The sequence below is a fragment of the Mus musculus genome, chromosome 5 (assembly GCF_000001635.26).
Source record: "Mus musculus strain C57BL/6J chromosome 5, GRCm38.p6 C57BL/6J".
Taxonomy (NCBI): domain Eukaryota; kingdom Metazoa; phylum Chordata; class Mammalia; order Rodentia; family Muridae; genus Mus; species Mus musculus.
In genome coordinates this window covers 133016901-133035479 of record NC_000071.6, presented here as the reverse complement: position 1 = coordinate 133035479, position 18579 = coordinate 133016901, and positions in this window count along the sequence as shown.

The following is an 18579-nucleotide window of genomic DNA, read 5'->3' as shown; positions in this document are numbered from 1 at the left end:
CTTTTAACGGCTGAGCTATCTCTGCAGCACCCTATAATTTTGATCATAGTCAACCTGATTAGATACACAATCATCTAGGAGACACACCCCTGGGCATGTCTGTGAGGATGTTACCAGAGAGGAATAACTAAGGAAGAACTATCAAATCCAAATGTGGGTAGCAACATCCGTGGGCTGAATAAAAAGAAGAAAGTAAGCACGAGCATCCATGCCCAATTCTTGACTGCAGAGGCAATGTAAGGAGCCACCTCATATGCCTGCTGCTTTTTCTCACCTCTTCAAGCCTCCTAAAAGTGTCCCTGAGGCAAGTAAATGTAGGCAAGAGCCTAGCAACCTGGAACTCTACTTGGCTTGGGCTAAGTACACATACCACTCCTTTGACAATGCACCTGGAAACTGTGATGGTCCCCTTTAACCGTCAACTTGACACAGCTTAAAAACACCTGGGAAGAGAGTCCCAATGAGATATTTGCCTACAATGGGCATGTCTGTGGCGGGGGGCGGGGGGGGGATTGCTTTCATTAAGCTGATTGATGTGGGAAAACAGAACCCACACTGGATAGCACCATTCCTTAGTCAGAGGGTTCTGCACTGTGTATGAGGAAAGTAAGCTGAGCTCAAGCAAGCAAGCGATCATGCATGCATTCATTTCTCTCTGTCCCTGATTATAGATGTACTGTAGCTGGATGTTCAAGTTGCTGCCTTAACTTTCCCGTCGTGATGGACTGTGCCCCTTTTAGCTATAAGCCAAAATAAGTTCTTCCTCCTTAAAGCCACTTTTTCCCAGCTATTCTTGTCCCAGCAACAACCAAAGTAACTAATACAAGAGAGGAAGCACTAAGCAGTTATATAAATTGAGGAATTCCCCTTCACAAATTCTTGTACTACAAAGCAGAACTGTGGGACTTGGTGCGGAGGATGTCTGAGGACATAGGGCACCACTACAATTTCACAAGTTGACTAACCTTGGTTTGAAGCGTTTATTTCCTCTCCTGAGAAAATGAACACTGCGGTAGTTCTTATACCCCTTCTTGGGGTAGTTATAAGCCTTAACCCAACCTATGACTGTGGAGTACTTATGTGAGTGTGCAATTAGCACTCTGAAAGTGATCGCCATTGATGATTGACCTCATCTTCCGTCTGGAAATAATCGGGCATTGAAATCTAAGCAACACAACCATTCCCAACTTCTTGGTAAATATATTACAGGAATTCTGCTTCCGCTGCCACTTTGAGATCCCCAAACATCACCCATATTCTACTATCCCAGGGGCATCTTAGGCAGAGGGCAGATGAAGCCTTCCTCATACATTTAAGGGAAACTTCATCACACAATTGGAAAAAAAATAATCTCCTTAATGACAGCAGTATGTCAGCCAATGACATGTGCAAAGGTGATTTCCAAGAAACCAGAATTCCACTCCTCTGTTGCCATGGGCTTAGTCCTGAGTGAGCATCAAAAGATGTTCTTTAATTCCAACCATCACCTCCCTCTGGTCCCACATGTGACTATCATCTTGTAGCACTCCTGGCAGGAATGAGGACATTATAAAGCAGTGATTCTCAACCTGTGGATTGTACCCCTTTGGGTCACATATCAGATATTCTGCGTATTAGACATTTACATTACTGTTTGTAACAGTAGAATAATTTCTATTATGAAGTAGCAATGAGGTAAGTTTATGGTTGGGGGTCACCACAACATTAAAGGGCCACAGCACTAGGAAGGTTGAGAACCACAGGTCAAAAGAGGAACTGTTGCAACTCCTCCTCTGGCTATTGAACAATTGAAATAAGGGGACTCCAAAAAAATGGAATTTCCCCAAGTATCTCAGGCTGGAAGAAGGGAAAGGCTAAAGACTTGACCCAATAGAAGGAAGAATCTGTCTTCCTGGAAGAGATTTCACTCAATTCTGAGTTGTCAGGCCACCTGGAGCTGAGTCGATGATGGGCAGGACCACACCTTGACCAGGCCCGCTTAGCCACACCTCTTGTTTTCAACTAAACGTAAGCTTCATGTCAAGACTGACAAATTTGGACTTATGGAAGAGGAAGCCAGTGGATCTAGTTTTTCCTCTTCCCAGTGTGGCCAGATTAACTACAACCTCCTTTTCTTTTCCCCTGCTTTTCACTACAACTTGTCTCTTCAACTGGCCTATTGAGAGTATGTTACAGAGGTTTAGTAGGGCTTCCAGAGCCAGGCTCCGACTCTAACAACTCCAGTAACAACCCCAGCCTCCCTTTAGGAAGTTTTCTCAGGACTTCCGTGAGGAGCTGCATGCAGAGGCTACTTTGCAATTTGCCTTTCTTCCTAGTGTGAGATTCAGACACGGGACTCCCTTACCCTCTGTTCCGTTGCTCTGAAGAGATGCCGTGGCCATGACAATTGTTATAAAAGAAAGCATTTAACTGGGGCTTGCTTACAATTTTAGAGGTTTAGTCCATCATTATCATGGCAGGAAGCATGGAGGCATGCACAGACATGATGCAGAGAAAAATGGCTGAAAGTTCTACACCTGGATTGGCAGGCAGTAGAGGAAGAGGGGGGGAGGGGGAGGGGGAGGGGGAGAGCCAGAGAGTGAGAGAGCAAGAGCGAGAGAGAGTGAGAGCGAGAGCAAGAGAGATCCAGAGAGAGAGAGCGAGAGCAAGAGAGAGCCAGAGAGAGAGAGCGAGAGAGAGAGAGAGAGAGAGAGAGAGAGAGAGAGAGAGCGAGAGCAAGAGAGAGCCAGAGAGAGAGAGCGAGAGAGAGAGAGAGAGAGAGAGCGAGAGAGAGTGAGAGCGAGAGCAAGAGAGAGCCAGAGAGAGAGAGCGAGAGCAAGAGAGAGCCAGAGAGCCAGAGCGAGAGCGAGAGAGAGAGAGAGAGAGAATGAGACAGAGAGAGAGAGAGAGACTGGGGCTGACTTGAGCTTTTGAAACCCCCAAACCCACCCCCAGTGACTTATTTCCTCCAAGGCCACACCTACTCCAACAAGGCTGCACCTCCTAATCTCTGTCAAGTAGCACCACTCCCTAATGACCAAGCATTCACATCTGTAAGCCTATGAGTGGCGTTCCTTGACAAACCACCACAGGGGCCTTAGCTCAATATTTATTTTATTTCTCTCCTATCTGTTATTGTATGTTCTGTGAGGAGGATAGAGACAGCCACCCTCCTAGACGTTTGCTAGGTAGGATTTGGCATCCAACCTCTTTCAGGTCCTTTTCCTATTACGCTCTTAGACAAGACACGTTGTATCCACACAGTATTTCCCACATGAGAAGGCCCAGGAACCCCTGGAGCCAGCCCCTGGACCAGCCTCTCTTCCCTATGTTGCTAAAACCAAATCTACAAATGTGCCTGTGCATTCTCTCGCTGCAACCAGCAAACCATCAGTTTTCTGCTTTGAAAGATAATGCCAAGAGAAAAACAATTCTGTTAAGAGCTGGAGGACACAATTTCTAAGTCTTCCTTTCGTATTTCTAGTTCCTTCCACTTCAGACACCCTTACCCGTGATTTGCTCACTGACACCCCCAGGATATACACACATTCTAGGAGCAGGAAGTACATAGACACTTTGATGGATGTCTCCTTATTTTCCTGTCATTCATTTAATAACATATCTTATTTCCACCCATAATAGCAGGCAATTTTTAGATTGCTTCTTGCAGGAAAGGAAATATGTTGGAAAGAGCTCTGCTTTGCATAGATCTCTTCTTTGCTATTGCTTAGCAAGAAGCATGATCACTGATGTGTCCAGGCATCTGGGGCAAGGTCTTCTTGTATAGGATGTGGGGCTGTGGGGATTCACTCAGTTGGGCTTCATATGTTAGATCACACTGTGTGTGCATATTTCCTGTGAATATTGATCCTGCGAATTCTAGCCAAGGTCAGAGGAGGTGGCTTACAGGTGAAGCACAGCGCAGTTCTTCCAGAAGACCTGAGTTTGGTTTCCAGCATCCCACATCAGGATGCTCACAACCACCTGGAATTCCAGCTCTCCTCTGACGTCTGAAGGCGCGCGCGCGCACACACACACACACACACACACACACAGATCTTAAAAATAATTTCATCCACACTTGGGCCTTCCATCTTGTTCAGCTTCAAACAGTCTGTGCGTTGTATCATGGGTATTCTGTACCTTTTGGCCAATATCCACTTATCAGTGAGTATATACCATGCATGTCCTTTTGGGTCTGGGGGAACAAAATAATCTTGGGGTGCAAAAGAAGGGAGGGACTTGGGTGGGGGGAAGGGAGGGAGAAAGGTGGGGCAAGATCTGATATGGAGGCAGGCAGGAGAGAAGCCTAGAGGAACAGGAGAATGAATGAAAATGTGCAGCAGTTGGGGATGGAGTGCGGGGAGGAACCTCTAGAAAGTCCCTCAGAGTTTCCAGAAACTAATCCACCAATCAAAGAGCATACACAGGTTGGTCTGTGGCCTCTGGCACATATGTAGCAGAAGACTGTCTTGTCTGGCTTCAGTGGGAGATGCACTTAATCCTGTAGAAAGTTGTTGCCCCAAGGGAGGTGCATGTTGGCAGGGATGAGGTGGGGTGGGTGTGTGAGTCAGGGAGCACCCTTTCAAAAGCAGTGGGAATGGAGTGAAGAACTCTGGGAGGGAGGATCGGGAAGCAGGGCAACATTTGGAATGTAAATCAATTAAGTAATTTAATAAAAAAAATGTTCATCCGATGTAATGGCTTGCACCAATGTTAAATATCTTTCATGTTTTCTTTATTGCCATTTGTAACATATCTTAAATCCACAATGATTTCCAAAGAGCCATAGTGAGGTCTCAGAATCCGCACCTCTGATTTATGTGCAGAGTCATCATGTACCTAGCTATCCGAAGCGCTGGGTACTGTTGGCCAAATAGCACTCAAATGATGTACACGCCATTAAGAAGATGGGTGTTCAGGGTTGGGAAGATGGTTCAGTTGATAAAGATCTTTCCTAGCAAGCATAAGGGCCTGAATTCAATACCCAGAACCTACTAAAATTAAAAAGTCCAAGTGGTACTCACTTATAATTCCGATAGTGGGGAGATGGAGACTGGAGGATTTCTAGGTCTCATCAGACAGACAGTTTACCTGCATAAGTAAGGCCCAAGCCAGTGAGTCCTTACCTCAGAGTTTAAGAACCAGATGAATGGGACCTGCAGATTGTCACCTGAGGTTGTCTTCTAGCCTCCACATGCACATAAGCACGTAGGTCTGGCTATATTTCCCTCCCTGGAAAACTCAATTCATAACTGCAAGGCTCTGCCCAACTTCTCTGCTCCTCAGGTCTCACATTCCTGTTCTGGGGACAACCCCCCTCCGTCCATACACACAGGGCTATCAATAAGCTAAGTCACTTGGCACCAACAGAGCTCTCCCGTGTCTAGAAATCACCTGTATTTTCTGTGTGCATTCCCTTGCTAACTAAAGAAAACAGATTCCATTGGGAAGCATGTTAAGTGGTGTCCCTGCCGTCGGCAGATTAGAACAGAGTTATAACCTGTTCTAAGAGAAGTCTAAAGAGAGGGACTATTCACTGAGCTTGGCACGAAGCCACCTGCTGAGCTTCGGAACAAACCAACTTGCTATCACTTATAAATTACGGCTGCCATTGAAAGCTGCTGGTTCAGGGGACCTGGCATAAATAGGTGCACTCTAGATAAATCTTTATATGTGTACACACGTGCATGTGTACACACACACACACACACACACACACACACACACACACACATGTACACACTTGTGCACACTGATACACACGTATGTGCACACACATGAGCACACACAGCAATTCTAAGAGTTTGCTTTTCGTAGGACTGGCTTTCTGTATAGGAATAAATGCAAGCACTTTCCCATCCCTTGCCTCTTTCCTCAAGTTCTAATTCATCAGGAAGCTTGCAAACATTACAATATTTTTATTTAAATTGTTAACACAATAATTTGATGCAGCAAGAGAGATGAAATGACCAATATTGCAATGCATTATTTAGAATGTTAAAAGATTTCTAAAGACTAATATTGTCCATTCTTTTAAAAGATTTGCATTTCATTTATGTAATGTGTATATCTGCACATGCGTGCAAGCTCTCACAAAGGCCAACAATGAGGTGACTCTGAGCCACCCAATAGATGAGCTGGGAACTGAACTTGGGCTCTGGAATGGCAGTCAGTGTTCTTAACCCCTGAGCAATCTCTTCAACTCCTAAAATTAATATTTTCTTTCAGCAAAGAATGATACACATGCCTATGTTCCTAGTATTTGGGAGATAGAGGCAGGGTAATGAGACATTTGAGCCCAGATTTAGCTACATACCAAGTTCATAGCCATTGTTTTTATATATGTCTCTGTTAAACAGGGTGGATATGTTTGATTGTGTGTGAGGTGCACATATAAGTGGAAATACTGAAGACTGTATAGAGAGCAGAGGTCAACCTTGGCTATCATTATTTGGGCATTGTCTATTGTGAGGAGTGTGTGTGTGTGTGTGTGTGTGTGTGTGTGTTTGAGACTATCTCACTGGCCTGGAGTTTGCCAAGCTGGCTCTGCTAGTTGGTCAGAAAGTTTGTCTTAGTTAGGGTTTCATTGCTGCAAAGAGACACCATGACCAAGGCAACTCTTATAAAGGACAACATTTAGTTGTGGCTTGCTTACAGTTTTAAAGGTTCAGTCCATTATCATCATGGCAGAAAGCATGGCAGTATGTAGGCAGACATGGTTCTGGAGAAGAAGCTGGGAATTCTACATCTTGAACCAATGGCAGGCAAGAGACTCATTTCTGAAGGCAGCCAGGTGGAAGGTCTCTTCCACACTGGGCAGAGATTGACATAGGACCTCAAACCCATCCTCCACACTAACACATAACCCTTCCTCCAACAAGACCACACCTCCTAACACTGCTACTTTCCATGATCCAAACATGTTCAAACCAACCCAGAACCCCCAAGAATTTGCCTGCCTCTGCCTCCGTGTTTATATGTGAATTCTGAGGGTTGATATTAGGTTCTCTCACCAATTACATGGCAAGTACTTAACTACCTCCCCAGCCCTATAATTTAAATTCTGCTGGTAAGTTTCAAATGTCTATTCACTAAAACTTTTAAATATTTGTGTTGATAATTTAATTTTCCACATTTTATAAAAAATCTTTTTGTATCAAAAATCTTTATATCTCATAAATATACACAATTGTAATTTGTCAATTTAAATGAAGGGGGGGGGGAGTAATTTCTCTCAGACCTCTTGGGTAAGGTACAGGGAAGAATAAAAGAAAAGCAGCTGACCAGTTTCCAATATGTGCTCATAAAAAAACATGGGATATTTGCTATTTTACATTTTCTGCCTGCCAGTGAGCCAGACATTAATTTCCTCCCATACAAGCAGTTGAGCAACAATTTAAAACAAGGCTCCGGGGCACATTAAAGGCCCCTGCTTCTCTTGAAAACACAAAACCAAGTTTGGTTTCTACTCTCTCTGGGGGGCTTGGAGTGAACCAAAAGAGATTACCTGAACTGCAAGCAAAGGCTAGCCCTCTGGAATCAAGTTTTTCTAGTGGCTTTAGAAGAGTTGAGTTTGGCTGGAGAGATGGCTTAGTCAGTAAGAGCACATTCTGCTCTTGCAGGCAACCTGAGTTCAGTTCCCAACAACCATGGTGTTGTGCAATACAACTGCCTGTAAGTCCCGCTGCAGGGACTCTGTTGCCCTCTTCTGGCCTCTGTGGGCACTGCACTCATGTGCGCACACACATTCAGATACACATGTGTATACAAATAAAAGAAAACCTTTAGAAGGACGGGACTACTCTATTTTCCTTTGGGTTTCATCTGAATTTATAGAATGTGCAGATAATGTTGGTGAGAGAAAACAAATATTGTTACAGTCTTAGTGAAATGGAGCCGAGGATAAACATACTTGCCGCTCAGCCTGATTACTTGAGTTGCACTTCTAGGCTCCCACAGTAGAAGAGAAGCTTTATAAGTTGCTCTCTGACCACACATGTACCCAGGCACATGCACATTTTCATAAGTGTGCAGGTACACATACACACACACACACACACACACACACACACACACACATACACACATGCACACAGGGGGGAGGGGAGATGGAGGATAAATATATAAATGCAATTTATTTAAAAAGACATTGTCCTACTGTGATAAAAAATACCTGACATCAAAAACTTAAAGGAGCAAAGATTTAATTTGCTTGGGTTCAAAGATGTGATGTGAGTTCATCATGGAGGGGAGTACATGACCAAGGAAAGCTGCTCAAATCACAGCACGTGGGAAGTGGGAGTGAGATGGGAAATGCTTTGCTTGTGACATATCTCCCTTATAAGTTTTTACACTCATTTATTTATTCTCTCTGTCTCTCTCTGTCTCTCTCTCTCTCTCTGTGTGTGTGTGTGTGTGTGTGTATGTGTGTGTGTGCATGTGTGTGTGTGCACTTGCTCCCTTGCTTGTGTACCATAGCATGCATCATCTGCTTTGCCCGAGGTTTCCTCCTCTCACTCCTTGTATTCATTCCAGGCACCCAGAACACAGGATGGTGCTGCTCACAATCATATTAGGCCTTCCTTCTACTTAGTCAGTCCTCATTGGAAACACCCTCACAAGACACACTCCAGGAGTATACTCTACTGAACTCCTAGGTGCCCCTCAGTCTAGTCAGGCTGACCATTAACATTTAACCATTCTAAATCCATTTCAAGCACTGAGTGCCTCCTTGGTTACATCCTGTTTTATAACTATCACTGAAAAAAATTAATCCTAGTGGTTAGAAATGTGCTCAGTTACATAGCATGCATGAGGACCTACCTGGATTTAAAACCTAACACTTCAATGCACCTAGGCTTGGTGGCAATGCTTGCAATTGTAACACTGGAGAGGTAGAGGTAGGAAAAGCAAAAGTTCAAGGGCACCCTTGGATGTATAGTGAACTGGAAGCCACACTGGACAACATGAGACCCTGTCTGAAAACAACAACAACAACAAAAGGAATGTGCCAGGTTTTCAACCCACTGACTGAAGTCTAACATAGGTAGGATGAGCATGTGTGACTATTACTTACTTTTCTCACTGTTGTGACCAAATACCATACCATGATAAGAAACATATGAAAACAGGATTTCTTGGCTCACGGTTTGAAAGAGTACAGTCCATCATGATGGAGAAAGCATGGAGGGAGAAGCATGAGGCAGCAAGCCATGTTATGTTCACTGTCAGGTAACAGAGAGAGACAAATACTGGCACTTAGCCCACTTTCTCCTTCTTACGGAAGAGTGGACCCCAGCCTATGGAACGGTGTCAACCATACCAAGGGTTCATTTTCTCTCCTTAGTTAAACTTCTCTGGAAACACTATCACAGACACACCCAAAAGTGTGTCTCACCAGAGATTAAAAAAAACCAGTCAAGTTGATAATTAACCCTCGCAATAGACTAGCCATTATCTGTTTAACTGGTTGTAATAAGAAGAAATTATATGCACCCTTTCACCCAAATTAAAAGGTTACCCAGAGGTATAACAGGTAATCTGGGAACGGCTTTGGATCGCAGCCTTCGTGCAAATTAGACAGGCTTACCACTTCTTGGACAGAGTCTTGCTTAAGCTTCTCCTGCCTCCTGTGAGCCCACAGTCAGCCCCAACAGCAACAAGCTTTGCAAAGCTATGCTTTCAAGCCTTGATCCCTTACAAAACACAGAGGGACATAAACCTACACTAAAGGATACTGTTCTGTTCGGTGTGATTTGACTTAGTGGCTCTGATTTTTATCTTTTGTACTGAGCGAAGGGGGGGAGGAAAGGCAGCACTGTTTTATCAGCAGCTACATGGGTAAGCATATTGTGCACTTCAATTAGACTCCTTTTATCTAGCGCTGGCTCCTGCTCTAAGCGAAACACTGCCTTGTGTTTCTGCCCTCCCCACGCAGGCACACACAGCCCGCGTGGAGGCTCCAATATGCTTTATTAAACAGAAAATTAATACAGGGCCATTGTGTCAGCTGGCGGCTCCTTGGGCTTTAAAGACCTCAAAGTATTTTTATTACCAAAACCCAATTTTAGCTTGCAGAGACTGGGTGCCTGGAAACATTCATACACACATGCTTTCTCCCAAGGGACAATTATCTGAGTCCCAAGGTGATAGCTTGGCTGGCGTTGAGGAGATTGGTTAGGCAACTCTAGGGTAAAAAGATCTCCAAAAGCTAAAAGCCAGAAATGTCCTTGTGCTCCTTCATGGCCTTGTCTTGGCCAAAGGTCAGGGAAGCTAGGCGTTTGTAAGCTAAAATATCTCTGATTCTACTATGGCCCGGAACCCCAGATGCCAGGAAGGGCTTATATGGTTTTTATTTTGTTTTATCTCTTTTCCTTAAAGGGGAACCCCTTTTCTGTGATATGAATGAAACTGTGAGGCACCTGAGCACCAGCTCAACCCTTCCACCCCTCCCCCATCCAGGAAAGCCTTGGTAACCCCATGTCCCATTCCCAGAGATTCCTCCTGCCTTACAGGAGCTCAGATTGCTTGCTTTCTCTTAAATTCCCTATAAAAGCTCATCCTCTGTGGCCCTTGAGTTTACTCTCTACATTCATGAGACAAGAACCCCAAAGCCACTATCTTTGGCAGTTTGGATGGCTATTGAGTTTCCAGGACCTTAGTCCCATAAGCCAAGCCCACCCAGGACGTAGGAAAGGCTCAATGGCTATCGAAGACATGCTGCTAATGCTGCATCAGTACCACATGCAGCCAAAACAATGGGTAATTATATGAACAAAGCCAAGCACCTGGCTATATCCAGAGCACAAACAAAACCAGGAAATGGTTCTCTGGGTAAAATGCTTGTACATACCCAAGGACCTGAATTCAGTCCTCAGGATTCACATAAATGCTGCATGCATTAGCAAGCATTTGTAATCTAAACACTCCTGTGAGGAGATGGGTGGTGAAGAATCCCAGGATGCTTTGCAGACTAGGTAGCCTGAGATTCAGAAATTCAATAACAGTAACAGTGGGGTCTGGAGACATCTCTATAACTTCCATTGTTCACTGAATCTCTACAATGCTAGTTACTGTGGGTGCAATGAAGAGGGTAGTGAGCAGGGTTCTGGTCTTCGAGAAGACTGATAAATAGAAGAAAAAGAGAGTGCACTTATCAGTGAGTGCATATCATGTGAGTTCTTTTGTGACTGGGTTACCTCACTCAGGGTGATGCCCTCCAGATCCATCCATTTGCCCAAGAACTTCATAAATTCATTGTTTTTAATAGCTGAGTCGATTGTGTAAATGTACCACATTTTCTGTATCCATTCCTCTGTTGAGGGACAGCTGGGTTCTTTTCAGCTTCTGGCTATTATAAATAAGGCTGCTATGAACATAGTGGAGCATGTGTCCTTATTACAAGCTGGAACATCTTCTGGGTATATGCCCAGGAGTGGTATTGCTGGATCTTCTGGTAGTACTATGTCCAATTTTCTGAGGAACCACCAAACTGATTTCCAGAGTGGTTGTACCAGCTTGCAATCCCACCAGCAATGGAGGAGTATTCCTCTTTCTCCACTTTATCCCAGAAACTTAGAATACCCAAGATACAATTTGCAAAACTCATGAAATTCAAAAGGAAGGAAGAACAAAGTGTGGATTCTTTGTCCCTTCTTAGAAGGGGGAACAAAATGCCCATGAAAGGAGTTACAGAGACAAAGTTCAGAGCTGAGACTGAAAGAAGGACCACCCAGAGACTGCCCCACCCAGGGATCCATCCCATAAACAAACACCAAACCCAGACACTATTCATATACCAACAAGATTTTGCTAACAGGACACTGATATAGCTGTCTCCTGTGAGGCTATGCCAGTTCCTGGCAAATACAGAAGTGGATGCTCACAGTCATCTATTGGATGGAACATAGGGTCCCCAGTGAAGGAGCTAGAGAAAATACCCAAGGAGATGAAGGGGTCTGCAACCCTATAGGAGGAAGAACAATGTGAACTAACCAGTACGCCCCAGAGCTTGTGTCTCTAGCTGCACATGTAGCAGAGGATGGCCTAGTCTGCCATCAGTGGGAGGAGAGGCCCTTGGTCTTTTGAAGATTCTATGGCCAGGGGAATGCCAGGGCCAGGAAATGGGAGTGGGTGGTTTGGGGAGTAGGGGGAGAGGGGAGGGTATAGGTGATTTTTGGAAAGAAAACTAGGAAAGAGGGTAGCATTTGAAATGTAAATGAAGAAAACTTCTAATAAAAAAAGAGAGAGAGAATGCAAAACTGTGTGGTCAATAGGGGTGTTCCAACTGCACATCTGGCCTTGAGCACATCAGGCCTTCACCTGCTTCTTCCATTTTACTTGATATTGGATGCCAGCTGTGCTTGGGGGCTCTTGGTATGTCCAATTCTAAATTCACTGTGGGAATCATTCAAAGCTAGAGGAGGCTAGTAAGAAAGGCTTGGACAATCCCACATAACCAGTAGATTTGGAGATTGCGATAACTCATGATTTGTTGGTGGAGTGGGTGGGAATGGATTACCATCCTTCTGTGGAGGGAAGGTCATTAGACCATCATTCAGAGACCAGAGAAATGGATCAGGTCCTCAACAGGGAACTTTCAAAAGTTTGGTCTGGAAACCTAGAATGTAGCCCTGGAGTGCTGTAACCAGATAGCTGCAGCGCCCAGTACCTGGAGCCAGTCTTCCCTAGGACCACCACTGACCAAAGCAGACTTATGTTATTTGCATAGCATTTATTTATATGGGTCTATTTGCATGGCCCTTATTTACATAGTGTAGGTTAAATAACTAGAAACTACATGCACAGTAACTCACATTAACTGCCCAGGGGTGTACACAGGATGATCTGGACTTCCCCAGAGTCACATAACAGAACTGTAAACGGAGTAACTGACCCATAGAAATCCACCTTCACCTAAGTCACTCCCTGGGATGGAGTCTCATTCCCACCTCACAAACACATTTTGTTGTATCATTAAGCAGGGTCTTTAGGGTTTTTACTGCTGCAATAAAACACTGTGACCAAAAAAAGCAAGTCGGGGAGGAAAGGGTTTATTCAGCTTACAGTTCCACATTACTGTTCATTGCCAAAGGAAGTCAGGACTGGAACTCACACACCACTGGAACCTGGAGGCAGGAGCTGATGCAGAGGCCATAGAGGGATGTTACTTACTGACTTGCTCCTCATGGCTTGCTCGGCCTGCCTTCTTAAAGAACCCAGGACCATCAATGCAGGGATGATACCACCCACCATGATCACTAATTGGGAAAATATTTTACAGCAGGATGTCATGGAGGCATTTCCTCAGCTGAGGCTCTTTCCTCTTTGATGTCTCTAGCTTGTACCAACTTAACACACAATAACAGCGGGTACAGGTAGTATTTCTTTTATGTACCCTGTTGCCCAAGTTTGCAATATACCAGTGAATACGGAAGTTTTTATTAACTTATAAGGTTTAATTGAGGTGGGCTAGAAAAACACAAGAAACCACTGGGAATGGAGAGCCTCTGATACTAAAGTCAGAATGTGTATAAGTTTAAGTACAGTTTTGCTCTTCCCAGGCATCTTTTGAGAATCTCACAAACATGACTAAACCTTTGTAATGCACAAAAAGTATGACTTTCCCTGCAACCTATGGAACATAGGCTTTTAAAGTCAGGGGCATTGATGGTGATATGGGTACTTTTGCATAACCCTTATCTTTTAGGGTGACAAGAGGTTGAGGAAAGGAAGTCAAAGAGGAGAAATGCAGACCAGAATGGAGGGCCAGCGTTACAAAGCTTGACACAAATGGCAAGGCCACAGGTTCAATAGCAAGGTAGAATGAGTTGAGGAAAGAGAAGGTGTGGATGTGGCCCTGTGTGTGAGGACAGAGGTAGGCTCTAGGTTATAGACAGCTTTGAAAGTCAGATCAAGACATCAATGGGGCTAGATGAGGAGAAGCCATGTGCCGGGGTAGAGGCTAGTTATGGAGACAATGAGAACACAAGAGCTTGGTATTGCTGCTGCTGCTGCTGCTGCTGCTGCTGCTGCTGCTGCTGCTGCTGTCATTTTTGCATGCTGGAGACAGAACCTATAGCCATCTGTCTTCTACATAAACACTGAGCTATGGCTCCAGCCTCTTTTACACACACACACACACACTCTCTCTCTCTCTCCCTCTCTCTCTCTCTCTCTCTCTCTCTTTCTCTCTCTCTCTTCTGGTTACCTATAGATGCTCCTGGTTACCTATAGATGCTCCTGGTTACCTGTAGATGTTCCTGGTTATGAAACTCAGTGCTTAGATATTGAAATCTATTCACACTTGGATTTGTGGGAGCTAGAAGCTTTTAGAGTTCCCCAAGGTAGATCATCATGAGACTTTTGACTTTTGTTTGCTTGGTTTTTAAATGTATGTATATGTGCATGTGTCTATGTGGATGTATGTGTACACTTGCATGTGAGTACACTCAAAGACCAGAAGTGGGTCTCAAGTCCTCTGTGAGCTGCCTGGAGTGGCTGCTAGGAATGGAACTTGGCTCTTTCAGAAGAGGGACAAGTGTTCTTAACTGCTGAGCTCTTTCTCCAGGTCCCATCTTGAAACTTTTAAACAAACACTTAGGCTATGAAAATGATCTGTGGGTAAAGCAATTGCTGTACAAGCATGATAACCTGAGTTCAAATCCCCAGAACCCTTGCAAAGCCAGACACGGCAACGCATATCTATGATCGAAGTCCTTCTCCAATGAGATGAGAGGTGGGAACAGGAGAAGCCTGGAACATTCAAGAGACAGATATCCTGGTGTGCAACAACAGTGACACACAACATAGACTCTACCTCAAATACAGCAGAAGGTAAAGACTGACATCCAATGTCTTCTCTGACCTCTACACACTTTCAGTCATGCGATCTAACACACACACACACACACACACACACACACACACACACACACACACACAAACGTACACATACACCAATAACATTCACAATAAACAATTTAAAGAATTTTCCTGATTATTAGACACTGTTCTAAATGCCTGACATGCATTTAACCAATTTAATCAACACACCCCATGGGGAAGCTCCATTGCAGTGTTTTGTGTTCTGTGTGAAGCTCTGCAAGGCTTCTAGTGTGGAGCCGTGTCCCCAGAGGCAGATGGGAGACTGATGCTGCCTGCTTCCTGCTGCTTACAACTTCTCCAGCAGGAGGCTGGAAATGTATACTTATGGGCAGAGCCCCCTTGAGAAAGGAACACAGCAGCTGAGCCTGGAGGGAAGGCATTCAGGTAGAGAGAAAATCAGCACATGTGTCAGGGCATTCACCAAGCCCAAGACTGAGCACTAATTAGAATTCATGGGTTATTAAAAATGAACAGGAAAAGAGGATATGAAGTTGAGAGGAATATATTGGGAGGACAGGAGGCAGGAGGGACTGGAGGTGGGGAAATAGGCAGGTATAATCCTATTTCACTGAATATGTGTATGAAAGTCTCAAAGAATAAATAATAAATAAATCAATACATAAATAAATAAACAAACAAAACTGGAACAGAAGTGAAGTGAGATGTCTATACTCACCCGGAGGCTGTCTCTCACTCAGTAAGGGCTGGATGGCTTCTGTGGTTCCCCACGTACAAATCACAGCTAGGAAACATCTCAGGAGTTACATGAATGTCTGAGCCTCTTCAGAAACCAGTTCTAGCCCCATTCCTTGATTTCATTACACTGCAGCCTGTAATAGGACGCCAACATTCTCCCAGACATGATGAATATTAAGCCCATAGACCTGTACTCTCTTCCAGCAGGCACATTCTCATTTTTGCATATTAATGACACAGTAGTTTTATTTTTCTTTCATTTTGCATCTCTGGTCTTGTAATCAGCACTTCCTCACCATAATCATCCCCGTCACCTTTGCTCAACAGTAATTTCATTGCATGCGTGTTTGAGTATGAGAAAGTTTGAATGTGTGTGCATGCATGTACCCATGCACCCATGCATCCATGCAATGATGCACCCATGCAGCCATGCACTGATGCAACCATGCACATAGAGAACAGGGGTCAAATTATTCAAGATGCCATTTATCTCAGTTTTATGTCTTGAGGCAGGGTCTCCCACTATCCTGGAACTCCCCAAGTAGTCTAGTATTGTTGGCCAGGAATCCTCTTGCTTCTGCCCCCTTGTGTTGAGTTTACAAGTGACTACCACCCGCCACAGTGGGCTTTTTATGTAGGTTGTGGGAAACGAATCTTGAGTTTCCTTGATTGTATGGCAAGTACTTTGATATGTTCCCCAGCTCTGGAATCCTGTTTTAAAGTACCTTAAACTTGTTCTAACCAAACTCAGTCTCCAGCCTTCCAAATCTGCCCTTGTCCTCTGATCACATGTGAACCTACCTGTCTTGATCTTTTACTGGTCACAACTCCTAAATGTATTTTTATACCAAACCCTCCTCAGTGATGGGATGGGCTTTTCTTCCTCTTTGCTTCCTTGGGGGAGTTTGTTGCCTTCATTCTAAGAACGTATGTGTTGTTGTCTTAGTTAGGGTTTTACTGCTGTCAACAGACACCATGACCAAGGCAGGTCCTATAAAGGACAGCATTTAATTGAGCTGGCTTACAAGTTCAGAGGTTCAGTTCATCATCATCAAGTTGGGAGCAGGGCAGCATCTAGGCAGGCATGGTGCAGGAGGAGTTGAGAGTTCTGCATCTTCATCTGAAGGCTTCTAGTGGAAGACTAACTTCCAGGCAGCTAGAGTGAGGGTCTTTAGGCCCATACCCACAGTGACACACCTACTCCAACAGGACTACACCTTTTAATAGTGCCACTCCCTGGGCCAAGCCTATACAAACCATCACAGTTGTCTTCCCAGACACTAACCAGGCTAGATTCCACTTGTACTAGCATTTTTTTCTAATACTTGTTTTGTGTCATATTGGCCATTGAACTCAAGGCCCTGTGCATACTAAGTAAGCTGACTACAAGTTGACAACACTTTTCCCCTGTACCAGTGTTTGATAGCTAGATGTAAACTCACACTCAAGATAATCCTGAGCCCCTTGCTAACCACCAGTAGGCTGCTCTCCAAGGGAAAGATAGGCTCCAAGAGTGGAGGGACAGGGATTTCAACATTGCTCCAAGAAATTCACAACCAACAGCAGAGCTCTTGTTCTCTCATAAAGTAAACACACCGTTTCACTAGTTCCTAGCTGCTGTTGCTCACTGACTTCCCCCTCTGACACTGGGGGCAGAAGCCATCCTTCTAAGATGAGAATCCTTATTTGGACCAAACCAAGGGATTCACTAGGCTGAAGTTACATGTTGGTCTTGAGCATGCTCTGATGAGCCTATTTGGACCAGATAGTGGACCAGCCCACTAGAGGTGTCTGGTAGTCTCCAATTTTAGCTGTAAAATTGAAAAAAAAAATATATAATATGTAGATTATGCACCTGATTAATAGTGTTGATCACACTGACAGACTCCACTAGCATAAAGCTCCTTTCTTCAAGACCATCAATGATCAATTATCCTTTGCAAGAACAATGAGTGTAGTTGCTAAGATAGTGTTTGTGTGTGTGCATGCATGTGTGTGTGCGTGTAGACTAGCTGGCCAGAAAAAGCTTCAGATCTACTTATCTCTACCTCTCCAGATCTGAGATTACAAGCACGTCCTGCCACTTTCTGTTGTTCTGTATTTTAAGTATGGGTACTAGATATTTAATTCAGATCCTCCTGTTTGCAAAGCAAGCACTTTACTGACTAAGCTATCTCCCTAGCTCCCAAGAAAGATGATATTGATGATGACAATATTGGATGTGATGATAGTGACGATGATGGTGATGATTGTGATAATGTTGGTGATGGTGCTTGTAGCAATAATGGTGATGATGATGTTGGTGTCAATGACGGTGATAGTGACAAGTAACTTACCTTATAAGATTACCATGAATATGATGATGATGTACATATAAATTAATTTATGTAACCGATTAATCTAGCAGATCCTATAACAAAGTAGAACACTGGACTAGGGGTAATGATTGGTATTATTCCCAAGGCTGGGCTCATTATTTACTAAAAGAGATATCTACTCTGTTGACATTGTCATATGACATCATCATCTATAAAAGTGACAGGCTGTATAGATCCTTATCCTGCGTCTCATATGGCCCATCATCTACCTGTGGCTAACACTAACTTGAATATTCCAGAGAGCATTTGTGTCCTCATGTAATATTCCTTGTCTTTTATATTAGCAGTACTAATACGGAGCCAGGTAAGAACAAGGAACAGCCACATACAAAGGTGGAGTGCTGTACAAATGTATGAGATGCCATACTCAACAAAGACGTTTCTAGAAAGGATAAATCATGGGGTCAATTTGTGGTGAGAAGTTTGGTTTCTTTGGAAACACAGAAATGTTATAGGAATGTGTTTTTCTTTCAATCCCAGGAGTCAGGCATGGGGCTGCTTTAGACTGTCAACAGCAGCTGACTATGATTTGCCACGTGCTCTAGCAGGGGTGTGATTTTCCCAGTTACAGAGAGTTTCTGCAAATGTATGATGTTTGAAATTCTGGGGACTCTTGAGAAGGTATAAAAATGCCAGA